At 40.1% G+C, this 27,700-nt stretch overlaps 1 protein-coding gene and 1 long non-coding RNA gene across 2 annotated transcripts in view; both read left to right on the forward strand.

Annotated features, from left to right (window-relative positions):
* LOC308081043 (uncharacterized protein) overlaps nt 1–27,700 on the forward strand; it is a 71,551-nt gene that overhangs the window by 16,641 nt on the left and 27,210 nt on the right. The gene's annotated exons all lie outside the window — the stretch shown is intronic.
* LOC308081047 lies at nt 19,486–25,400 on the forward strand. The gene is made up of 4 exons (XR_013932785.1): nt 19,486–19,808; nt 21,317–21,394; nt 22,113–22,193; nt 25,042–25,400. It is a non-coding gene; the product is annotated as an uncharacterized lncRNA (long non-coding RNA).

Consider the following 27,700-nt stretch of genomic DNA (forward strand, 5'->3'; position numbering starts at 1 on the left):
GGACTCAGGGCTCTTTAGTGTAGGTCTACTGCATTGTTTATTTCTCACCTCCAATGTTTTCAGATACATATTTTAATGTACTGTTTGAGTTTAAAACAAGTAATGCACCGTCTGACGTCATTTAGAGTTGATAAAGAACGTAGTAGACCAATTGTGTCTCCATAATTAAAGTCAGGTGTGAGTGGAGGAATGTGCAGCTATGGGAATCAAACAGGTGAATACAATCAAGATGTATTTATATTCATAAAGGTCTTATCTATGTCAGTGGTTGCCAAACTGGGGGTCGGGGTCCCCAAATGATTTTAGTGGGGGTCTCCAGATGATTAGATTAAGCAACATTGTTTTCTCACTCAACAGTAAACAAACCAACATACAGTATAAGTGTATACAGGGTATCTGCACATTTATTAAGTTACAATTTAAGGACTTTTATGACCTTTTTAATACCAAATTGGAAAAATTGTCAAATATTACATTAGAAAGAGGCAAACATTGTGAAAATAGACAAACCACAGGCATGTAGATCAGCTATTTTCACAATATTTATCTGTGGAACCGAGTCAAACTCATGTCTACGATACATCCACACAGCGTAGTGTCATCAGTGGGTTGTACCTAGGGGGGCGGAGTTGCACTCGGGGAGAAAACACAGATTTCCCCCAGCTTGTATAGATGGAGGGATGTGGGGTTTTCAAACTCATATGCTGTAAAAGTATACTGATCTAAAAGCAGGCGTCATGGCTTGCCAGATCACAGGCACAGAACCTTGTTGCGACTCGACAAGGAATGCTACATTAGCAAATTAAACAAGAGTCCGACTGGAATGTTGTCCTGACTGGACAGAGGATCCAACACAACACAATGGCCCGAGGTTATCGGATTTAATCGCCTGGTAAGAGACACTATTACATTTTCTATAGATATGATCAATTAAACTTATCATGATATCAAAAAGCAAAAGCCATTCATTCATCAATGATGTTTATAGAACACGTTTTAGTGAATTCCAAGTACAGGAGACATCGACTCCATTACAGTTTGGAGACGCAACATGCAGCGATTTACACACAAAACAAGCCAAACCCTAGACTATCCTCGTTTAAAAACCTACAGAAAACACAATTGTAAATCTGGCAATGAACATGGAGCTAAAGCAGTGTGTAAATCCTGCATGATATTAAATGACGCACTTCGCCAAATGATAATGGCGTCGGTACGTGCCGTTCACAAAACAGTCTCTAAACTGTACTTCAAATTAACTATAAACATTATTGATGACTTAATGGCTGTTGGGTTTTGATATTATGGTAAGTTTAATTGATCATATCTTGTAATAGTGTCTCTACCAGGCCATTAAACACGGTGCATATGTAAACATGTTTTGTAACAAAGGAGCGAGACAAGAGGTAACCAGAAGACTCGCACCGAAACACGCTCGCCCCCATTTTTCTCACCGACCAGCGGTTCTTGTATTCTTGTATTTGTTTTACGGTTTGAAATAAGTTCAGGGTTAGGCATAGTTTTACTGAGGTTCAGTTTAGGAATAAGGTTATGTTTAGCAGTTTAGGCATAGTTTTACTGAGTTTAGGAATACCAGGTGAATACCGGCGGGTTTGCCCCGGGGCGACTGTGTTTTGGGGCGAGTGTTTTGATACTCAGACGGAGCTGGAACGAGGGAAACAGATCTCCGGTCTCAGTGGTGCTTGTGCTGAAACTTGACTAATGCAATAAGATATAAGGATAATCTGATAAACCACATGAACCCCAGCTTACGTATTCTGGGGGGAACATAAACCAAACATTGCCAATCTAGCTCACAGTTACAACGCGTCGCGTTCCGACGCGCTGTGAGTAGATTGTCAATGTTTGGTCTTTTTAGTCACATATATCTTAATAATAAGTAAACTTTTCCGAGGGCGAGTGGACGATTGTGTTCCAGCTGTCCTTCTGATGGATTTTTCTTGGCTGACAATGTCTCTATCGTCCATAAAATAGCTCTGAAAGTGATCAAACGATCGTGTATGATGTAACTCTATGAGGCAGATTGTTCTGTTTTCCCCCGGGACAAAATCGAATGGGCGTTCCCGTCTATCTCCGCAAGTTCTTGTCAGGTGGGGGGTCCCCATTTCAAATATGATTATTTTTTTGGGGGGGGGGGGGGGGGGTTCAAATATGATTATTTTTTTTGGGGGGGGGGGGGGTTCAAATATGATTATTTTAGGGGTCCTGGCCTGAAAAGTTTGGGAACCCTTGATCTTTGTCATCACGCAGTACTATGCGTTTACAGGAAGTATAATAAATGTTTTGAATTTGACAAAATAAATCGAGTCGCTTCCTCCCACAGATGGAATAAAGTGAACACCAGTGACATTACACTGACACAAAAATCACTCTCCAGTACAGGATGGAGTTGCAATTTCATGAAGGTCAGTCAAATGATTCAAACTCAATTTCTAATGAACACCAGCCAGTGGATACATATGACTGTAGCTTTAGTTGTATTAAAGCCCCTTTACTGCGTTGCATTATTATATTTGCATTGTTGTTTGCAGTCATATAATTACTTGGGATGATTTAAGCCATTGTTTATATTGTGAGTGAAGAAATGGCTGATGTTGGTCTATGAAACTATATATATATATATATATATATATATATATATATATATATATATACACCTTCTGAAACCTAACCTAAGTTTTCTGAAAACGTTCAAATTCTTACAAAAGAAATACATGTATAGCAACAACTAATGAGACACAGAGGTGGCTCCCGGATTGAAAGGTATTCCACGTGGGACTGTGTGACAGAAGGCCCGGTCGCCCATGGTGCATGTGCGTGCGTGCACACAGGGGGCCCTCTGGAGCTTCAGTGCCCAGGTGCCCCCGGGGGCCCCAGGGTCGTTATGAAGTGATGTAACGATGTAAGTGATGTAGCGCCCCCCCCCAGGGGCGTTATGAAGTGATGTAACGATGTAAGTGATTTTTCTACTTTTGGTACTTTAAGTACATTTTGATACCAATACGTTTGTACTTTCTTCACTCAAGTTATTTTTTAATTCCAGACTTTTAGTATTGATACATTGCAGTATTGATACTTTTACTTAAGTATAAAATGTGGATACTTTTTCCACCACTGCCATTACATGACTTGACTTAATCACTCGACCATCAGCGCCCCCTGTGGTGGGAATCTTTATAACTTAAATTCTTTCCATGCAAGAGAGATGAGAATCTGTGAGGAAAAGTTATTTATTTGACTAGATTTTCAGGCTTTTCAAATCCAGCCCTTTATATATATATATTTTTTTTTTGGTGTGACTATTGTCATGGCAGACCCCTGAAGAGTGTTGGAGCAGCCTTTGGCCCCCGGGGGCCACGTTAGGGTAGCCTGGCATGGCCAGACTAATATCACTGTGTAGATATTAGTCTGGAATGTCTGTGTGGAACCTGCATTTCCAAGGGGCTGATTTAAAAAAATCGGCCGACATTTACATACTGGGCCGTGATTGGTGCCCTTCACAACTTAAGGGGTTGCGAAATCCAATCACAACCGAGCGGGGCCAGACCAAATCTCCCGAGGGCATTTAAAAAAAAAATTTGCCCTGGCAGATTTGTCTGGTTTCCAGGCTAACGATAGATAGGGACCCCCTTAACGTGGACCCCAGGGGCTCCTGACGGGGTCACATGTGACCCCTGGTATTACTATTCTGATGGCAGACCCCTGAATAGTGTTTTTGACAAGTTTAGGTGTGGATCGGAGCAACGGTGTGCCTTGCAGGTCCGGATGTTACGTGATTTTCAGTGATTTCCCCCCCTAAAACATAATCATCAGGTATTATGGTTATACTAGGAGGAAGATTTTTTTCAAAAAAGTATACAGAAATTGTTAAAATTATGTTTTTATGTGGACGCGCCTCCAGTTCATGAAGTATACCTGGTTCTCACCTTAGCACCTCCTCCACCACCTTAGCACCACCTACCTGTCCTAGTCACTCCTCCTCCTCCTCATGCCCACACCTGTTGTGTTATGATAATGAGGGGGAGGGTATGTTTTTACTATGTCACTAAAGCGCTGTTTCTCTATTGGCACGTTTGACCCTCAAGGTTTCAGCCTTCAGGTAGAAACTCAAAATAGTCAGAGAGGACATAAAACACCATAAAAACACCACCAGGGGCCTTAATGAAGTTCTATCAACCTCATAGACACATGAAAAACAGAAAAAGTGCAAAACCATGGCACCACCTCCTTTAATATAGGATGGGATAGGATAGGAGCTCTTACAGACAGCCACATTGAACAGCATGCAGGGTGGACAAAGTCTACCAAACACATGTTATACAACATAAAACTGCTCAAAAAAAGTTCAGAAACGTAACTTCGGTCAATTATATCTCCCCTTTAATAATACCAATTGGTATTGTGTTTTATATCATTTTTATCGTTGATTAGTCACCTTTACAAGGAGGTACAGCTTGTAAGGATCGGGCATTCGTGGAATGAGCAACACAGCTAAACGTGCGGGTAGCGCCTCCAAAAGATTTGCCAAAATCACCCAATATGCTTCTGTTGGTAATCGCTCTTGTTTTGAGCAACCTGCCAGCACACACCTGCTGAGAGGTGTGTGACTGCCTCACAGGTGAGTGACTGGCACCTGAACATGGGTTCTGCACCTTTGTTGAGTTGGAGTGTGTATGCTCCAAGCAGCAACATTGCCCCCATGGAAAGATGCCACATTTGTCCCTTCAGGATAAGGCCCGTGCAATATAGGGAAAGTGAAGCTGGTGTTCCGTTACGCAGATTACGCATTATTTGATGTCTGCCCTGGTACCATTTGCAGGCAGGTGTGTGCCAGTCACAGGTGTGACTGGCAGCTGAGCATTGGCCCTGCAACTTTGAGATCTGTCTTCGGTTCCGTTTTGCAAATCTGGCCTGTAAATCTATGGTTCCTCAGTGAAGCAAGGGGTCTTGGGTTGTTGTCTTCCTTGTTGACTTCACCAGTCTCACAGAACTTGGTCCTAAGTTTGCAAATGGTACCAGGGCTGACACCAAATAATGCTGTGACTCTGGATAACGGAACACCAGCTTCACTTGCCCTATTGCACAGGCCTCATCCTGAAGGGACAAACGTGGCATCTTTCCATGGGGGCAGTGTTGCTGCTTGGAGCATACACACTCCAACTCAACAAAGTTGCAGAACCCATGTTCAGGTGCCAGTCACTCACCTGTGAGGCATTCACACACCTGTGACTACTGGCACACACTTTTCAGCAGGTGTGTGCTGGCAGGTTGCTCAAAACAAGAGTGATACCAACAGAAACATATTGGTTGATTTTGGCACATTTTTTGGAGGCGCTACCCACACATTCAGCTGTGTTGCTCATTCCACGAATGCCCGATCCTTACAAGCTGTACTTCTTTGTAAAGGTGACTAATCAACAATAAAAATGATATAAAACACAATACCAATTGGTATTATTAAAGGGGAGATATTATTGACCGAAGTGAAGTTTCCGAACTTTTTTTGAGCAGTTTATTTATTCAGTTCTTGAAGGAGCATGAAAGGAGAAAGGTCTGGTTGGAGGACTGACCCTTGTTATTCTACTACTGTTCAGTATGGCCATATTGGACACATAGTTGCTATGTAGTCAGCTGTTCTCATATAATCATACACTTTAACACAGAGGCTCTCAACAGACAGACACAAATAACCCCAAACACACAGAAACCTGTCCTCACATGACACAATGCAGATTTCTCCCACGTGATGAAGAAAGGGAACTTGGAAAGAGTTTAGACAAACCACAAATCAGTTGACAGTTTTTTCCAGACAGAGAACTGAGAAAAATAAACAAGGAACTGAAATCTCAACCATGTGTACCGTACATAAAAATATATCAAGTACTGTCATCAGTATTACAAAAGGCCCATATATAAATAGATACATGCATAAATAATTTACATTATTGTTGTGCATAGCACTTTTTAACCGTTTATCTTGCCTTTATTATCCATATTGACTTATTCTATATTTTATTCTATTATTTCATAATTTATCTTGCCTCTTTATTATGAATACTCAGCAGTCTTGAACAACGGCTAAGTAGATCTCATGCCCAAAAGGTTGCCGACCCCTGTACTATTGTATACAGAAGGTCCAGGAGCAGAAAGGACAGCAAAACTATATATTTAAACTTTCATGAGCAGAGGAGACTCTTGAGACTGTTTGGACCCCGAACAGAAGATCCTGTAGGGCCCTTATTGTCATCTTAAATGAGCCTTTGGGGCCCTTTATTGCTCAAGAGAACCAAACTTTGCCCGTTCATAAAATGTACCTCTGTATGTGGGGTCCTTTTGATTAACCTTCTGAAATTCAGGCTCGGGATCAGTGGGTCTCAGTTGGCCCAAATGTTCTAAATCTAATGTTTGGCCTCAGGGCCCGACAGAACAGAAGAAGAACAAAACAGAACCCTCATCATGTGACGTTATATGGTCACTCAACCACAAGTGTCTTCTCATGAAGTCAAAATAGATCAATAAAACACCTTAATAAACCAAAACATAAATGTACGGTTGTGATTGGAAATGGAATCTTTGAGACCCTTGTGACATTTCTTGCACTGTACTTTAATCGTTGTTGCTGTATGGCAACAAACCATTTCACTATATTTTCCAGAATGCAGGGAAATAAAAATGTATGACATGTTTGAAATGGAGGGGGGGGGGGATGTGACGTCTGTAGGAGTGTAGGTCACATGACTTTCTGTTCCTGTCATTTGTTCACTTTTTGTTCCTTTTTTGACACACACAGGCAGAGAGGACATAGACAGCCACAACGTTCTGCTCATTTGACAAGAAAGTCTATAAATCAACATTTCTCCATCTGGAATGAAAGAAAAACTCAACCTGAGGTAAGTTATCAGTGATATTTTATCAATGAACTCACCCCACTGACATGCATTCACCTTTAACTTAAAGGTGTGAATCATGGATGGCAACAATGTGTCAACTTAAAGACATTAAGTTGCCACATTGTCTCCATCCATAATCACACACTAGGTTCATGACACAATGTTCTACCTTTTATTTGAAGTGATCAGATTCTAGATCAACAGTCCAACTCTGACATGCTTGATACATAAAGAGCTCTGAATCTGGGCCTTCAAAACATGCTGTTTTCATGATACATAAAGAGCTCTGAATCTGGGCCTTCAAAACATGCTGTTTTCATGATACATAAAGAGCTCTGAATCTGGGCCTTCAAAACATGCTGTTTTCATGATACATAAAGAGCTCTGAATCTGGGCCTTCATAACATGCTGTTTTCATGATACATAAAGAGCTCTGAATCTGGACCTTCAAAACATGCTGTTTTCATGTCATGTCATTGTGTTATAGTGAATATCGTTGCTGTCGGGCAGAAACCTCTTATCTCCATATTCTAACTTATTGTGTTTTTTTGTAAATTAATGCCCTACTTGATCATACTACAGAGTCACACACAATTATCAAAAGTAGCAGATCTACAAGCTCGTCATTTTGAGCTTGTAGATCTGCTACTCTTGCAATTTCTGAATTTTGAACAGTTGTGGACATATGAGGTTTCCACCCGACAGATACGATACAATGTATTTTGTAATGGAGACCAGGGCCGGATTTAACATTGGGATAGGGTGGGCTGCAGCTGGGGGGCTTTTTTTATATGATCAAATTGTAAAGTAGGCCCTCTCCTCCCTCTCCTCCCTCTCCTCTCTCTCCTCCCTTGGGTGCATACAAGATGTGTGTTGTTAAAATGTTTCAAAAACAAAAAAAAACAAGATTTTTCTTTTTTTGAAAATAGCAGATCTACAAGCTCACCACACGTTGTCGATTGTTGTAGATTGTCTATTATCAAATAGCCTAGTTGCATCTTTTGCGCTTGTTTTCATAGACCTGGTAGATTATTTCTCTCGCAGAATCTGGCAACACTGCTGAGCTGCTACTGCAACTACTATACAGTACGCTGCTGTTTATTGACCGAAATGCTCAGTTTGGGCTGTTTTTTATGTGTTCTGTTCTGTCTCAAATGTATTTTCCTTTCTTTTCTAAAATTAAGGAAACGCAGAGAACCAACAATTCTGTCTATAAAAGGCCAAATCTCCCTAAATGTAGGCTAATGTACCAATAACTATTTTATTTTTGACCATGTATTATGTAAGCACAATGAATAGGCCTTGCTTTTCTTATGGATTGTATCATGTATGTATACTGTAGGTTTTGTCTACGGCGTTTCCATAATTGTTGATAGTCTGATCTTTGGAATTAATTAGTCAGCATCACCAGCGCGAGCGGAGGGGGGGGGGGGGTGGACCCCGCTGTTGGCTCGTTACGCCACTGTGTCTGACACCACAATAATGATTGTGCAACTACAGGGCAGCGCTCTGTGAATTTGTCTATAGATATACATATCCCGTGTGTGTGTGTGTGTGTGTGTGTGAGAGAGTGTAGAGCAGGAATGGATATACAGTACATAAAGAGATTAAGCACAACGTAGTTTGTTTACTATAGATTTTCCTTCTATATCAACAGCATTCACACTCACGCACGCACTCATGCACACACACACACACACACACATGCATGCGCACTATTCGAGTCAGACAGGAAGTCATGAGTGGTTGTGGTGTAGGCTAGCGCTTACGGTTCGTCTCGGTTGTTTTTCTCAACAACCTGCAGCTCTTCTGCTGAACTGACACTTTTTATAGGAAACCATCTTGACAAAATGACACCAAAACAATGTCCTTATCATTCCTTCAACACGTTTTAATTTGACGTCTTTCTTATCTGTTAAATAATTAAAATGTTCACTGTATAAATAATCTTGCGCGGATACATCACATTTAATTTAATTTCAAATTCCACACTTGATTCCACAAATGGCATTCACCCCACTGACATGACATGCATTCACACCTTTAACTTAAAGGTGAGAATCATGGATGACAACAATGTTGCAACTTAAAGGCTTTAAGTTGCCACATTGTCTCCATCCATAATGATACAGGACCTGTTCTACAGTTTGATCTAACTAACACCTCACTGAGAGGAGAAGAAACCACACAGTATTATACTGTATTCATGCACATGTGTGTGTGTGTGCATGCATGCATGCACGCTCTCTCTCTTTTTGTCTTTCTTTCTTTCTTTCTCTCACAATGCAGACAACAAAGGGAGACAGAGACAGTTGCAGGATAATAGCATTGATTGATTGATTGAATATTTTATTAGGCAGAAAGGTAAAAACAGCACAAGTACAGTTAAAACACACGATGATGAAATCAAAATATATCAATAAAACATCTTAATAAACCAAAGCATAAATGTATGGTTGTGATTGGAAATGTGATCTTTGAGACATTGCTTCACTTGCTCGGTACTACTTTCACATGTTGTTTCTGTATGGCAACAAACCATTTCACTATATTTCCCAGAATGCAGGGAAATAAAGATGTATGATATGTTTGAAATGGGGGGAGGGGGGGGGGGGGTTGACTTTCTGTTCCCGTCATTTGTTCTTTCTGTTCCTTTTCTGACACACACAGGCAGAGAGGACGTAGACAGCCACAACGTTCTGCTCATTTTGACAAGAAAGTCTATGAATCAACATTTTTCCACCTGGAATCAAATCTGAGGTAAGTTATCAGTGATATGTTATCAATGAACTCACCCCACTGACATGCATTCACCTTTAACTTAAAGGTGTGAATCATGGATGGCAACAATGTGTCAACTTAAAGACATTAAGTTGCCACATTGTCTCCATCCATAATCACACACTAGGTTCATGACACAATGTTCTACCTTTTATTTGAAGTGATCAGATTCTAGATCAACAGTCCAACTCTGACATGCTTGATACATAAAGAGCTCTGAATCTGGGCCTTCATAACATGCTGTTTTCATGATACATAAAGAGCTCTGAATCTGGGTCTTCAAAACATGCTGTTTTCATGCCATGTCATTGTGTTATAGTGAATATCGTTGCTGTCGGGCAAAAAACAATTATCTTTTTGTGTTTTTGCGTAAATTAACATTTAAATAAACTACTTGATCATACTGCAGCGTCACACAAAATTATCAAAAGTAGCAGATCTACAAGCTCGAAAAGCGGCATGTTTTAAGCTTGTAGATCTGCTACTTTTGCTGATTTTGAATTTGAACCCTGAAAACTAACAGTTTCTACCTGACAGACGATACTGTATTTTGTAATGGAGATGCATACATACAAAAACTGTTTGAACCACACAGTATTATACTGTATACACACACACACACACACACACACACACACACACACACACACACGGTTAGTTTTATCCTTTATCCATTATTTATCCATTATTAAATATGTAGATAACTTGTCTGGCCTTCTGTTGCTCTCTTGTTTTGATCTCCTTCCCACTTGCCCCCCACCCTCTTCTTCTCCCCCCCCCCCCTCTTCTTTCTATGGAAACTAACGTTGCGATGGGAACGATGTACAAAAAAGAATTTCACCCACTTTTTTACCTTGTAAACCTGTGATGTGACAATAAAACTGATTCTGATTCTGATTATGATTATCCTACATGTCAGTAGCAAATAAAACTAGCAATTCAAATACACTGTGCAGTGGATGAAAATAAAATAGTTGTTGTAAATCTATGTTATGATGCTCACAATAACACACAGAGAGCATATAGCATATAGCATATAGACACTAAGGGCCCTATTCACGGGGGAATTGTTGTAAATCTATGTTATGATGCTCACAATAACACACAGAGAGCATATAGCATATAGCATATAGACACTAAGGGCCCTATTCACGGGGGAATTTGAACAAACCACTAATTAGGGATTTCGTACTAGGCAAGAGGCGTTTCCCCGCAAAATTCGGTATTCTATGGCACCCCCGTGACCCGCCAAACACCTGAGCTACCCGTTACATTATGCATAGGTGTGGTTTGGGCGTTACAATGATAAAACCAATCACCGTGCCAGAAGCCATTGCCTTTAAGAGAAGACTGCGCTAGCCGTCATCCCCGATCCAATATATGCTCTAGCCTATCTACCTGTCTGCACTGTTGCCTGGTCTGATTATTATAAGCCACATTGGGCTTGTTTTCCTTCTTTCTTTTTTTTTATCCAAATACATTTTTATATTAATTTGTAGCCTATTGTGTTCACAATAAGCTTGTCATATTAGTCAGATCCGGAATAGTATATGAAAGCCATTTAAAATATGTATACTATTGGTACACACTGACTGGCTGCTCCCAAATAATTAATTACATCATGTTGCGACAACGCTCCTACGTGGTACACAGACAAACAGTAGCACATGACATGGGTATAATAAATTGGACAGTTTTAGGAAAGGTCTATAGCCTATGTACTCACGTTGGCTGTTATCGTTCTATTTCCACCGTTCTAATGGATTCCAGGGGTGTGTAAACATCTCTGAAGTAGCTCCATAGTTTCCTCTGAAGTGACGCAGTTAAAGTTAACTTACATCCATATTGTCCCTGTTATCTTTCATCATCCACCTTTGTTCAGTAATCCCGAACAGAGCTAAACTTTAAGTTTACATCAATCAAAGCCTCTCAAACCCAGACACATTGCTGCGATGCGTATGTGCGTCGCCTACCCAAAATAACAGACATACAAGCTATCAACGGCGCTGCGTCATGTCTGTCGACAGCTTACAGATCTGTTATTTTGGACAGCATACAATGAGGCGCGCGCGCGCCACGGAGTAGCCTAACACTAAACCAAAAACATTACATTACGTGGTCAACAACATACTAGACATGTAACTTGCTTGGAGCTTTTAATGCAGTGGTTCTCAACCTGTGGGTCGAGACCACAATGGAGCACCCAACGCCTGGCGAGCTTGTAGATCTGCTATTTTCACAATATTTATCTGTGGAACCGAGTCAAACAAAATGGGGGGGTCCCCAGTTCAAATATGGTTATTTTGGGGGGTCATGAACGTAGCGTTTACGCGGGGAATATAATAATAATATAGGCTAATATATATAATATAGGCTATAATATAATATTCACCCGCACGTCCCGCAGCATGGGTTTAACGAGACAGCAGCCAAAATGAAAATCACACTATGATCCGATCATCTTATAAAAAATGTAAGTGCTTAAGATTTTAGCCCAAACCCAACGGGACCCGACCCGGCCCGTTGGCACCGGCTGAGCCGGGTCTAAGTTTTTTTTACATCCAAATAAATTCACATATTAATTAATTTGTAGCGTAGGCTATTGTGTTCACAATAAGCAACTTGTCATATTAGTCAGATCCCCAAGAGTATATGAAAGCCATTTAAAATAGTTATATATTCCTACACAGCTGATGCCAAATAATTAATCAACAGGGCAGCGCAACGCTAAAGTAGCCTAGGTCAAATCAATCACTGTCTTGTCATGACGCAGCAGTAGAGAGCTCCCTTTAAAGTTTAAACCATAACATGACATAAATAATGGATCTTCAGAACTTTCTTCATGTCTTTTTCACCTCAAAGTAAATGTTGGATTATTTCTTCAAATGAAAGCACAGGCAGCGGCCAGAAGGTAAAATTGGATGTGATTTCTCCATTGCAAAAATGATTACGGTTATTCTATGAAACATATATTTCATAGAATAACCATAATCATTTTTAAAATGGTTATGGGGCAGTGCATATATTTATATAGCCCTATTTGCTCCAAGCTGTTTTTTAAATAAAATATAGACTGTTAGGGTAGAATGACTCCTGTTCTTAACGAATTACCAAGATTTAATGATAAATAAGGCTTCTTTAGAAAAATGACTGACGGGCTGGGCTGGGTCTAATTTGTCAATTATTAGTCGAGCCGGGCTGAAATATTTAGGGGATATGAAAGCTCTAGTTAGTAGTTTGAAGTGCTCATGTGGCCTTAGAGTTGCTTCTTTTTGTTTTCATAGACCTGCGGACTGCGGTTGCTTATTTCTCTCCAAGGCTGGCAACACGGCTCATGGTCCAACGCACAAAGCCATTGTAGTGTCTGTGTGCACTTGACGGGTGATTTTATAAACCAGCGGGTGCTTCTAGAATCCACTATCCCCCGTCCCCAAGCCGTACCCATGTGTGTCTGTAGAATTGCAATGTGGGGGATATAGCAACAACACGCCCACGGGCACACCTCCACGCGCAAATAACGGCGTCGGCATAATGGTGACGGGTAGAGCAGGTGCTAGAATAACCTATTGGGGCGGCGCAGGTCCATTATCAGGTTAAGGGTAGCGTTGCGGCTGGGAAAACTGGCACAGAATAGAGCGGTACGTGTGAATATTTAGCTAAAGGTAGATCTATAGCTTAGTGAGACACTACAGGTAAAACTGTTCTAAAAGTTAAGGGCTCATGTGGAGGAGGACTCTCATTTGGCTTGTTTTCATGTACATTCTTTTGCATGTGTAGACATGCTCAGTTGTTGTTTGACAACCTCTCTCTTTCTCTCTGTGTCTCTCCACAAGACGTTAACATAATCATAGTTCAGTGTCTACAGACCAGGACCATGGACACAGGGTTAATGACAGGTAAGGATTCAATGGTGTTACATTGTACAATAGAGCTGTATGACAGGACATTACACTAGTATAACATGATGATTAAATATTGTAATAATGTTTAATAATGTTATCCACACAAACCCTATGGTACCTATTCTGGGGTGAATGTTGTGCAAAAATAGAACATCTAGCAGTTGTGGTTTATTGGAAGAAGTTTGTGAAGACAAATAATACTGTATATCAGGGTTTGTTCAGGTTCAGAATGAGCCTTTGGGAGGTTTATGATACATGACAGTAAACATGATCCGTACGTATATTGTGACTTTACAAAAGTTAAGACAATAACTGTGTTACCTTACTTACTTTTATTTATAAGTAAACTGTCTATTCTTGATTAAATGAATCAGTTTAGCATTTGTATTAATTGTTTACAATACTAAAAAGTAATTGTATTACAACATGGGGAGGGGGGGTTGGGGGGGGGGTTGAGGGAGAGGACAGTGGAACGCTATGATGATGTCACACACCATTTGAAAAGGCAGCTGATTGGCTATCCTAGTGATTGATTGGTTGATATGCAAATAACAGCTCATCTTACTTTTATATTTTCATGCTGTTTTGTGTGTCAAACGGCTTCATATTCATGCAGCTGCTGATATATTACTTACATACTCATTAATTATTATGAGTTAATTGTATTACTGATGGTATGAGTTGCATCATTGTCAGTTGTAACAATCTGAGTGTCTCCAGTTACACTTTGTGGTCTGTGTCTAAATGACAATATTTTTTATTATTATGTATAAAATATAAATGTATACATTATATTATGTATAAAATATCTGAAGATGATTATAGGTTCAAATCAACCCTCTGTTATAGTGGATGTATAAATAAAAATCACACTCAGCTAGTGTGAGTAAGTGGTGCCTACTCAGTTTGATGAGTGTGTGCTGGTATTCAGGCAGTACTGCTCTGTTTGATGAGTGTGTGCTGGTATTCAGGCAGTACTGCTCTGTTTGATGAGTGTGTGCTGGTATTCAGGCAGTACTACTCAGTTTGATGAGTGTGTGCTGGTATTCAGGCAGTACTACTCTGTTTGATGAGTGTGTGCTGGTATTCAGGCAGTACTGCTCTGTTTGATGAGTGTGTGCTGGTATTCAGGCAGTACTGCTCTGTTTGATGAGTGTGTGCTGGTATTCAGGCAGTACTATTGTTTAAAGAGTGTTTGCTGGTATTCAGGCAGTACTACTCTGTTTGATGAGTGTGTGCTGGTATTCAGGCAGTACTACTCTGTTTGATGAGTGTGTGTGCTGGTATTCAGGCGGTACTACTGTTTGATGAGTGTGTGCTGGTATTCAGTTAGTACTACTCTGTTTGATGAGTGTTTGCTGGTATTCAGACAGTTCTACTCTGTTTGATAAGTGTGTGCTGGTATTCAGGCAGTACTACTGTTTGATGAGTGTCTGCTGGTATTCAGGCAGTACTACTGTTTGATGAGTGTGTGCTGGTATTCAGGCAGTACTACTGTTTGATGAGTGTGTGCTGGTATTCAGACAGTACTACTCTGTTTGATGAGTGTGTGCTGGTATTCAGGCAGTACTACTCTGTTTGATGAGTGTATGCTGGTATTCAGGCAGTACTACTCTGTTTGATAAGTGTGTGCTGGTATTCAGGCAGTACTACTATGTTTGAGTGTGTGTGCTGGTATTCAGGCAGTACTACTCTGTTTGATGAGTGTGTGCTGGTATTCAGGCAGTACTACTGTTTGATGAGTGTGTGTGCTGGTATTCAGTTAGTACTACTCTGTTTGATGAGTGTGTGCTGGTATTCAGGCAGTACTACTGTTTGATGAGTGTGTGCTGGTATTCAGTTTGTACTACTCTGTTTGATGACTGTGTGCTGGTATTCAGGCAGTACTACTGTTTGATGAGTGTGCTGGTATTCAGACAGTACTACTTTGTTTGATGAGTGTGTGTGCTGGTATTCAGGCAGTACTACTCTGTTTGATGAGTGTGTGCTGGTATTCAGACAGTAATACTCTGTTTGATGTGTGTGTGCTGATATTCAGGCAGTACTACTCTGTTTGATGAGTGTGTGCTGGTATTCAGGCGGTACTATAACAATCTAAGGAAAGGCCTTGGTATACAAATCATTTTTCAGGAGTGATTTAAAATATGACACTGACTTAGCTAGCCTTAGATCCACAGGCAGGGCATTCCAGAGCCTGGGCGCCCGGGCCGCATAAGCCAGATTGCCCATGGTGATTAGGCGGGTCAAAGAGGGCCTTAGCTGAGGATCTGGCTGGGTTCCAGCATATCAGAGATATAGCTGGGAGCCAGGCCTGGCAGGGCTTTAAAAGTCATCAGTAAAATCTTAAAATCAACTCGGCAGCCAGTGAAGGGCAGCTAGGATCGGTGTAATATGATCATGTCTCCTAGACTTTGCAAGTAATCTAACTGTAGAATTTTGTTGAAGTTGAAGTTGAAGATGGGAGATAACCTTTTTGCTGAGCTCAGAGTATAACGAGTTGCAATAGTCTAGGCGTGATGAGATAAAAGCATGGATGACTTTTTCAAGGTCTGCAAATGATAAAAATGACTTAATTTTAGCAACGTTTTTTAGTTGAAAGAAACAAGATTGTACAACTTTATACTACAATTATACTACACAGCGTAACACGGTAGAACACACCTCTGGCTGGTTGACTGGCTGCCTCCCTCCAGTCATGGCTGTCTGCCAGCAGAGGCATACAAATGTAATGCGTTCAACTACTCACTCACTGCTGAGAATACAATGGAGTCATGACAACTTTTGATAGGGATACCCTTTTGCTTGTAACACCAACATGAAATGTGTCTCCACTCACTCACAGCTGAGTACAGAATGGAGTCATGACGGCTTTTGATAGGGACACTATTCTACTTGTAACTCCAACATGAAATGTGTCTCCACTCTCCACCCACTCACAGCTGAGTACAGAATGGAGTCATGACGGCTTTTGATAGGGACACCATTTTACTTGTAACTTGTTAATTTTGATGATGTTTACTATAGGAAGGCGTGTGGCCGGTAAACTTTTCACACGCAAGGTACAGCACGCACGCTAGAACAAATCTTAAGAATGTACTTCTCATTCCCACTACATCTCAGAGGCAAATATTATACCTTTACTCTACTACAATTATTTGAAAACTTGAGTTACTTTGTAGATTTTGATTAATGTTTAAAAAAACATACATTAACCACTTCAGCCCTACACATTTCGGCCATTTGAAACTAGCCGATCGCGATACGCATTGTGAGCTTGTAGATCTGCTATTTTCAAATGATTTTTATACATTTGAAAACTTGAAATGGGACATTCTGCATAATGAGTACTTTTACTTTTAGTACTTTAAGTACATTTTGAGGCCTATACTATTGTACTTTTGCTCAAGTATACTTTTTGAATTCAGGACTTCTACTTATAGTATTTCTACAATGCCTTATTGATACTTTTCTTAAGTAATAAATATGAGTACTTTTCCCACCACCGCTGGTTGGGACCGGAGTACATCCCATAGCCTTAACTAAAAACGTGTTCAGACAGACAGACAGAGATTACTAGAATGATAGGAGGATTGTGAATGTTGAGAAGAAGGAAAAAAGTGCATGAATGCAAAAACTCATGAGTCCCAGCCTGCCATACTGTACCCCATCCCACCCACTTACACACTGCTGTTGACCTGATCTGACCCATATACCAAACACAATAGTTTTCATATTTAGGTTTTGAATGTTTTTACCAGCCGTACATCATTTCCTTCTCAGATTTCCTGCTGCTTGTAACAAAAAGAAAAGCAAAAACTACATGAAATAAAGCTGTCTATCCTTTCTTCAAATAAGAAGTTCATGACTTAGCTTAGCCTATATAATTATGTACATGTAGTAGATGGAAATCCCACTCTAGCATAAAATTGAAAAATATGTTTCAGTGCTTATGATATTTCATATGATTATTATATACAGATGGCTGCCTTTGTAGAGCAGTGTGTTACTTGAGGTCAGAAAGAGATCTACAAGCTTAATGAGTCTTATGTTCGGCAAGCGGTAGCTTTAATAGCCTAGTTGTGTTTTCCATTCAGATAAACAGGTATTCTATGCTCCATGCAGTCTGTTGTAAGGTATGCTAAAATGAGTGCTCCTCAGTACTACTCATGTTTAGTCTCAAAGTGAATATTCAGCAAACAAAATATAGCAAAACATAAATATAAACAAAACCACATTTGTCAGAGGGCTGAAAATCCCATTTGTCAGAGGGCTGAAAATCCCAAACATCAATTTTTTCCATTGTTCTCTGAGCCAGAACAGCAGCAGTGTGGTGTGTGACGTATAGGCTACAGGCTCTGAGGTGTATATAATGTAAAACTACATACCTACAGTAGGCTGAATAAATAAGAGGAAAGATTACGTGCAGAGAAAGGAATTTGCATGCAGATGTGAGGAGACTTAAAATGATTTGAATAAATGTTTTAATGTTTTGGAAATATATATTATAAAAATAAATACCAGTGTGCCAGTGATTATCCTCCTCCATGCCAATGGTGATTTCATGTCCGCTGATAAGCTTAGACTTTTTACTTTTTACAGGCCAGTTACAGTTTGCATCGTGGTGGTTCAGGAGGTAGAGCGGCCGCTTGGGAATCAGAAGGTTCCTGGTTCGATCCCCACCTCCCCCTGGGTTAGTGTTGAAGTGTCCTTGAGCAAGACACTGAACTACAGTAACTTCACCTGATGAGCAGGTTGGTGTCTTGTCATTGTGTGTGAATGGATGCACATTGTAAAGAGCTTTGGAGAAAAGGAGCTTTAATTCACTTTGACACATGATACTGATAACTGATCATTTGGGTCACTATCATGATATGTCAATACCATTTAATCTCTAATAGACACTAAGTGTGAGTATTTAGATAAATAATGATGTAGCTTAGGAAGACACTGAGTGTAGTAAATGTGTGAAGTTTTATCATATAAATATAATAGAAATGTAGGAAACGCATAAAAAAAACACCTGGGGGGCGGCTCTGATTTGATTTGATTTTATTAGACGTTATACAGGAGAAAAACACATGTTACATCATGTTCATCATAGAAACGTCAAGGATACAGACACAGAAAAGTCTTGCGACTTATTTTCATTGTGGTCATTGGTCTGAGACAAACAACACTGCAACAAAATACATACAGGTAGACAGTACAGTAATAAATAAAACAATCAATTGCTACACTACCCACAGCATAAATACATATAATCACATTGCTAACATAAGTGACCCTACTATTCTGCAACATTTTCTAATAGCCATGCTTTGACCCTTATCTTAAAAAGGAGATGGCTGCTGGTGCTCTTTATAGTCAGGGGTAGTGAGTTCCAGTTAACTGCTCCTCCAAATCTAAATGAGCGTTTTCCCATTTCAGTGGTGAACTGAACGTGGGCATGGTCAGGTCTGCTATGCTGGCTCTGGTTAGGTGGGAATGGGCTTCGCTACGCTTCTGAAAAAGATTACATGAGGTACACAGGGGCGCTGTGTACCTTTACATACATACATACATGCATGCATGCATGCATACATACACGCATGCATGCATACATACATACATACATACATACATACATACATACATACATACATACATACATACATACATACATACATACATACATGCATACATACATGCATACATACATACATACATACATACATACATACATACATGCATGCATACATACATACATACATACATGCATGCATGCATGCATGCATGCATGCATACATGCATACATACATACATACATACATACAGTATGATCAGATGTTGTTTATGTGTGTAGGAATCTAATTTGACAACATCTCTCTGTGTTTCCCCGCCCTGCAGCTCAACACTTTATAACCAGCTTGTACCTGGTGCTGTGTGACTACAGATCATAGATCAGCTTGTACCTGGTGCTGTGTGACTACAGATCATAGATCAGCTTGTACCTGGTGCTGTGTGACTACAGATCATAGATCAGCTTGTACCTGGTGCTGTGTGACTACAGATCATAGATCAGCTTGTACCTGGTGCTGTGTGACTACAGATCATAGATCAGCTTGTACCTGGTGCTGTGTGACTACAGATCATAGATCAGCTTGTACCTGGTGCTGTGTGACTACAGATCAACACATTCAACATTTACACTTCAAGGACCTTGGATTAATGACAGGTAATTAAGGCCCATTCATGCTCGACGTAAGACCCTTAAGTAAGCATAAGGAACGGTGGGGGAGACCAAAAAGGGGAGGGGGGATGGGGGGTTTGTCCGTCGATTATGTCATCCGTCAGGTTGAGCTCTGAGCTCAACCTGACGTACGTTCACTGCTTCCTCTGGAGGATGAATAGCCTCTTGGCCCTAATCACACATAAGAAACGTGTCAAACTATGAATGCACTGAATGCACTGACGTAAAGAACGTACCAGTTCCTCACCCCCCGACGTACGTCAATCCCCATCTCTGTCTAGTATGTACGCCACTTAAGGACCGTACCAGAAAAACAAACATAAGTGTGATGATGGTGTTACATTTTATAATAGAATTGTACCGTATGACTGTATTCTACATTATACTAAGATATATAAGATTATGCTGATGAAATCTTTAAAAAATGTCTTCATTAAATATATAAACGCATTCTATTGGAAGCACTTTTGAAGACAAATAATATCGTGTCTCTGTAGGGTGGAAACCTCATATTAGTCAGGGGATATTAGCAGAAAAATTTCCAATCTTGGAATAAATTCCTTACCAAAAAAAAATCTACACCAATGTTTTTGTAAAAGTGTCTAGTAACACATCTCACAAAGACTGAAATGCAGTTTCCCTAGGAGAATTTGTGACAGCTCCTGAAAGTTGGGGTACCCACCATAACCTTATGCGGGGGGAAAAAAAATCTAAATTTAATTCTGTTTTAAGTAGCATGAGGGGTCAAACTAGGGTGTTATTATGATTCTGAATCCATTGCAAGCATTTGTTTTTGCACCAAAACCACTCCTTGGGCTAAAAACGGCCCAATCTCAATGGGCTTTTTACACAAAAAGTATACCTGGAAAAGGATGGCGAACATTTGAAAAATAGTTTTATTCCAGGGACCCCCAGAAGCAAAGATTTGAGTTAAAAATGTTTGCTTTAAAATATACATATTCAAAGATTTGCACAAAAAACTACAAGCTCATATCGCGGCACTCATTGCCATTTGCCACGCTATGATTTAGTATATCTGCTATTTTTGAATAGCCAAAGAAATCTAAACTGACAGAGATTGAATGGGTTAAGTTATAACTAGGCTAAGTATGAACTTAGTGTGAGGTGGTGAAACTGGATCCAGGTTTGTAGGGTTTGAATAATGTGAAGCACAAATGTACACATGACAGCAACAATGTTATATACATAAAATAAGATGTATGGAGGAATTATAATGACTATACTGTAGTTGTACTTCATTATCAACTGCAGCAACAATACGTTGTGATGTCATCAGTTGTGTGTGTGTGTGTGTGTGTGTGTGTGTGTGTGTGTGTGTGTGTGTGTGTGTGTGTGTGTGTGTGTGTGTGTGTGTGTGTGTGTGTGTGTGTGTGTGTGTGTGTGTGTGTGTGTGTGTGTGTGTGTGTGTGTACTAGAATGTGTACTTTGATCCACAGCACATGAATGATTGACACTTTCCTCTTGATTGACAGGAATCACTTGTCAGTGCATGTTGACACTGGAGGAGTGAAGTTTACAGTCTGGACTAATTTCTTCAACACTTTAATAAGGTAAACACTCTGAGTGACACAAAGCTTACTAATCTGTCAACATATCATTACTAATGTCATTAAATGAAGTTACAGAAGTGTTTTTATAGGTAAACACATCAGATTATAGTAAATGATGGATGTACAGTTTACTGTACTGTACAGTCATCCAGTTATGAACTGTTCTCTCTGCTAGTGTGTCAAACTGTACCGGAGCATCAGACTCACCATCACTTTATGTCTCCACAACATTAGACTAATGAAATAAAATAAAATAAACTATAACAGCTCTCAATCCAGTGACTGACTGAGGAATGTTGATATTGCCAATTTGTACGGCTATAGTTTTTCTGGCCCAAAAACATGGAAGTGAAAATGTCCACTTATAGATAAGAATGGATGCATTCTTATAAAACCTACTGAACACATTCCATAATGAATCCTAACCATTTGAGTGATCACATCACCTTGTCTCTGGTGCCACCTTCAGGCCAAAGTGCCAACTTCATACAAGATAAGATATCTGATTATCTATTATATCTACCTGCAATGAGCGTTTTAAGTATTGTCTTATCATTACTGATTCATGCTTTCTTTACAATTATTGTTATTTCTTGGTGACTCTATTAATGTAGAGTGTTGTGTTTTTACTCTATTGTTACCTCAGCAGCCCATCATTGTTTAAATAAAGGTAATGATGATACTGTAGGTGGTTTACATTAATGTCATGTTAATTTAGGGTGTCTCCAGTTGGCTACAATGTCTTCCAAATGGAGGAAACAACAGCAGAGTGGGATTCAGACCAGCAGCTCATCAGCAGGTAAAACATTATGATAGAATTATGAAGCAAGTGATTCATTTAATGTCATTTTATTTTCATTTTCATAGAAGCATTTTTTATTCAAACTGGTGTGTGTGTGTGTGTGTGTGTGTGTGTGTGTGTGTGTGCGTGTGCGTGTGTGTGTGTGGGGGGGGGGGGGGTAGCTTAGAGTTCCCCTAGAGGTTACCAAAGATCACAGGGGGGCGTGAGGTCCAAAATGTTGCACATGAATGTTACTCTTCCAGTTGAGTGCCAATCCGTTTGAAGCCATTTTAAAATATCCAATCAGAGCTCTAGTGGCACCAGGGTTGCCTCATTGGACACAGGCCAGGTCCATAAAGGTCCTACACACTAAACGTTTTAGTCCAGAGCAGAGCAGAGCAGAATACTACAGACTATAAGTGGAATGGTGTCAGGAGATCAGTCTGTTAAAAGGTGTGAAAAAGTTGCTGTTACAACTCTCTCCACACACATCAACAGTAGGACTACTAGTATGATGTTAAACATATGGTTTGACGTTCACTTTTCAACAACAAACACATGAACATGTGACACAATACACACATGATTCAATCATTAGAGAAATCAGCAGGGGGCTTACAGGACATACTGTAGGCACAAGGTCAGGGCCGGCCGCTGCTATAAGCAGCTGCTATAAGCAGCTGCTATAAGTTAGTTAGTTTCATATTATAATTATGTCATGTATCTCCTATCCAACAACTAGCGTTATTATTTTAATATTCAATACAAAAAATTACATGACAATGATTTTATAATGGGGGTGTTTGGGGGGCCACCGAAAAAAATCTTTATAAGTTTATAAGTTTATACCTGAACTAAACTCCATTCAGACTCTTTTGGTTCTTCATTTTGGTCAGATTTAATGTTAAAAGGATAAACAGTGTGTGCCTGCAGCGTGGTACGTACAACAGCCATCATGTGATTCCAATGAGCGATGTATTCCCAATAGTGATAATGATCCAATAGGCTACTCACCACATTGTCCCTCTGTGAAGTAATACAACTTTATGATCATCATTTTCAAGTGATAACATAGTCAATCTATCCTGGAGGTTGTCACATGGTTTAGTTAAACTTCTCCTTAAACAAAAGCAGGACAGAGCAATTATGATATATTGGTACAGTAGGTCAAATAACGCTTAGTGTTCATTTATATTTGCTTTCAGAGAAAATAGGACATCAAGCTGACAGCTGGTGTTTGAATGGGACGAGACACACACACACACACACCACACACTAGGGCTTTCACCAACTAGTCGACTAGTTTTTTAGTTTTTTTTAATGCCATACTAATGGCCCATCTTACTATTATTATTATCCTCCTGACTTTATTTTTTATCAAAAGGGGGTCAAAAGTATGCCCAATAAAAGCCTATTATTGGGCAATGGGGATCCTTGGAGACGCTGCTGTGGTGCTGTACTGCTGTGCCAGAAGCGCTTCCCTTAAAACGTCATAAAAATAAGGGCAGGAGGATAATAATAATAGTAATATAGTAGTAGGATGGCATTAAAACAATGCCTCCCCCTAAAAAATTAAAATTAAAAAAAACGTTTTATTTTTTTGTAATTTCTTTTTTAATGTAAATTTCGACTAGTCGACTACTACTTGGTCAAATGAGTCGACTAGTAAAAATCATTAGTTGTGAATGCCCTACCACACACACACGTCCACTGATGTGGATCTACAAGCTCACACCGTGTTGCGTCGCTACACGCTGTGAGCTTGTAGATCTGCTATTTTCACTAAAGTTTGACAAATTCTGAAAAAGTTTGCAAAAACATTTGTGAAGTAGGCTATTCATAATGAGTACTTTTACTTTGGTACTGCAAGTATATTTTGATGCTAATATTTGTGTACTTTTACTCAAGTAAAACTTTTAATATAACCTACTGTAGGCCAGTGGTCTTCAACGTTTTTCAAACCAAGGAGAGATGAAGCAGGGACCCTCACTACATATTATATAAAATAATGTTGCATCTTAAACCTTTTCATTGACTTCATAGACTTGTTTGACAACACTATCATTGTACAGCGTTGTGTTGGATTCATGTTAATGTGACAGTTACCTCTCAAACCCTCAATACTTATACTTGGTCTGCTGTTTTCCCTCTCTACACCACCAAACATCTTTGCAGAAAATAGCCGATCTACAAGCTCACAACGCCTTGTGAGCTTGTAGATCTGCTATCTTCAGCATATGTTCCCCTCAGAATAGGGATGCTAAAGTGGTTCAAGTGGTTAAGGTAAAAAAAGAAAAAAGGTCTACAAGCTCGTTTTGAGCTTTTAGATCGGCTATTTTCTGCAAAGAGGTTTGGTGTAAGGGAAAAAAGGAGCAGATCAAGTACCAGTTTTCCAAGAATTGAGGGTTAGTGGCTAACTGTCTGAACATACATATTAACATGAATCCAACACAACGCTACACATTGACAGTGGTATCAACTAAGTCTATGAAGCTATCTCTGAAATCTATGAGAAAGTTTAATCAGCAACACAATGTTATATAATATGTAGTGGGGGTCCCACATCTGTCTCTCAGCTAAGGGGTCCTTGGACCGAAAAACATTGAAGACCTGATCTAAGGGTTCAACAGGGTCCCGCAGCCCCTGTTGAAGATCCCTGATATAGGCCTTTTAGACCTTTACTAGAGCCCCCCCCGTGTGTGTGTGTGTGTGTGTGTGTGTGTGTGTGTGTGTGTGTGTGTGTGTGTGTGTGTGTGTGTGTGTGTGTGTGTGTGTGTGTGTGTGTGTGTGTGTGTGTGTGTGTGTGTGTGTGTGTGTGTGTGGGGGGGGGCAATAATAATAGTATTATTTGACTCTTTCCATCCAGGGAAGAACAGTGACCCCTCAGACCTGAGAATTGTTCTGATCGGGGGAAGACATGGAGATGAACCCAGTGGAAAGAGTTCAGTAGGAAACATCATCCTGGGCAGAGATGTTTTTAAAGCAAACAGATTAACATCTCAGAGTGTCATGAGACAAGAGAAAGTGTCAGGCAGACAGGTCACTGTGGTAGACACTCCAGGATGGAGGTCTTATCTTCCCCTAGATCTGACCCCAAAACTGACTCAGTTAGAAATCCAACAGAGTGTGAATCTGTGTCCTCTAGGACCCCATGCCTTTGTCCTAGTGATCAGATTGGACAGTCCATATCTAGGAACAGGGATGTCAGCAGAGGAGCATGTGAGATTTCTCCTCAGTGACAGAGTGTGGAAACACACTATTATAGTGTTCACTGTAGATAGAAACAACATGAACACTGATCTCATTAGATCTGACCCTCAATTAAGATCTCTCACTGAGAAATGTGAAGGTCGCTTCCATGTTCTTAACATTGACAGAGGAGGTAGAAGTCAGGTCAGAAAGCTGCTGGAGAAGATAGATCAGATGGTGACTAGTAATGGTTGTCACTATGAGACAGAAGAACACGTCTCAGAGGAACTGAAGGAGAAGGAGAGAACCATCAGAAGAAGAGCAGAACAAAGGAGGACAGACGCTCAGAAACAAACAACTGGACTTCCAAAACACGTTGGTATGTTTTGTTTACTTTGTTTAAGTGACAATTAGCACATTTTGTAACCTATATTGTATTTTTCTGATGTGAGGAGATTGTATTGACAAAGAAACAATTGTCTTCTGTTTTAATTTTATTTGCTGGTGAAATGTTATTGTTTAAGCCAATGGTTCTCAACCAGTGGTCCAATGGGGGGGGGGGGTGTTACCAGCTAAATTAGTTAACATAGTGTCACAATCATTTTAACCACTTAGCTTTAGCTATTCAAAAATAGCAGATCTACAAGCTACAAGCGAGTGCCGCGCTATGAGCATGTAAATCTGCTATTTTTGAAAAATCTTGAAAATGTGTGCATGTCTTTGAATATGTACATTTTTTAAAGCGAACATTTTAACTCAAATCTTTGCCTCTGGGGGTCCCTGGCACAAAACATTTACAGATGGGGGTCCGCGGCCAAGTGTATATCAAAGGGTTTGTGCCGTGCTGCGAGCTTTTACATCTGCTATTTTTCAACATTTAAAAAAAATCTTGAACGTGTTTGACACATTCTTTAACACAAATCTTCTCTCCTGGGGGTCCCTGGCACAAAAAAAATCAGATGGGGGTCCGCAGCCAAATACATATCATTAGGGGTCCTTGACATGAAAAAGTTTGAGAACTGCTGGTTTAGAAGACATTTGTAGAATCGGCCTCAGCTCTTAATGAGTTAAACATGCTAACCCGGGTGTCCCTATAAAAAAAGGATTATAATCCCCAAAATAGTGAAAATAGCTGATCTATAAGCTTTAGATCTGCTATTTTCGCTATTTGTCTTATGATGAGATCTAAAACCTCACAACACGGTGCAACGCGACATGTTGCGAGCTTGTAGATCAGCTATTTCCACAGGATAGGGATGCTAGGTTTCATGTGATTAAGCCCTATGCTTCATCTTATGCCAAATAGTGAAGATAGCAGATCTACAAGCTGACAACGCGTTGTGTTAAGACGCGTTGTGAACTTGTAGATCTGCTATTTTCACTATAATGGGGAACTTTAAAAACTTTTTTTAACTCATTGCCTGCCATGGACGAATTAATTCGTCAAATTCTGCTATGGCCCAGCCTGCCAAGGACGAGTTTGGACGAGTTTGGAAAAAATAAATAAAAAATCACACAGAACCAGAGATAACGCCATCCAAAGATGTGCTGCTCCATTCACTCCCTGGTTAACTTATTGCTTAAAAATGGTCTATCTCGGCTCCTGTGTACTTTTTTTTTACACTATATATTTTTGGCAAAACATGCTATTTTCAACTTGACACAACTATGAAACGGATTACCGCTATCGGATAATTTTTTCCCTCCATTCTACGAGACCCCATTGTGTGTAATGAGGGGATCACCGTACGGATAGCATTCACACAAAATATTCCATGATTTTTCAAAGGTTGATAAAATCGCTCGTTTTCACTGGCAGTAGCGTAACACTATTACACTATTACTCTGGCAGTTAAAGAGTAGGGACACTCGGGTTAGCATGTTTAAACAATAACATTTCACCTGCAAATAAAATTGTAGATCTGCTATTTTCAGTGTTGTGTGACAGGACTTGTTTTCTCTGACAGGACTGACTGACCTCAGGATTGTGTTGTTGGGAAGGAGTGGCTCTGGGAAGAGTTCAGCAGGAAACACCATTCTGACAGGAAGTGGTTTTAAAGTTAGGCAGGAAGGTCAGAGGTCAGTGCAGTGTAAGCTGAGACAGGGTAAAGTAGCAGGGAGACAGGTGACAGTGGTGGACTCACCAGGCTGGAGGTACAACAGTCCACTACAGGACACCTCAGAGATGGACAAACTGGAGATCCACAATAGTGTGTGTCTCTGTCGTCCTGGACCGCATGCTGCTCTTCTGACGGTTCGTCTTGATAGAGCATTCTCCAAAGCACAGAGAGTAGCAGTAGAGGAACACATGACACTTCTGTCACAGAGTCTCTGGA

This window comes from Gymnoscopelus braueri (assembly GCF_963280865.1).
Source record: "Gymnoscopelus braueri genome assembly, contig: SCAFFOLD_143, whole genome shotgun sequence".
NCBI lineage: Eukaryota > Metazoa > Chordata > Actinopteri > Myctophiformes > Myctophidae > Gymnoscopelus > Gymnoscopelus braueri.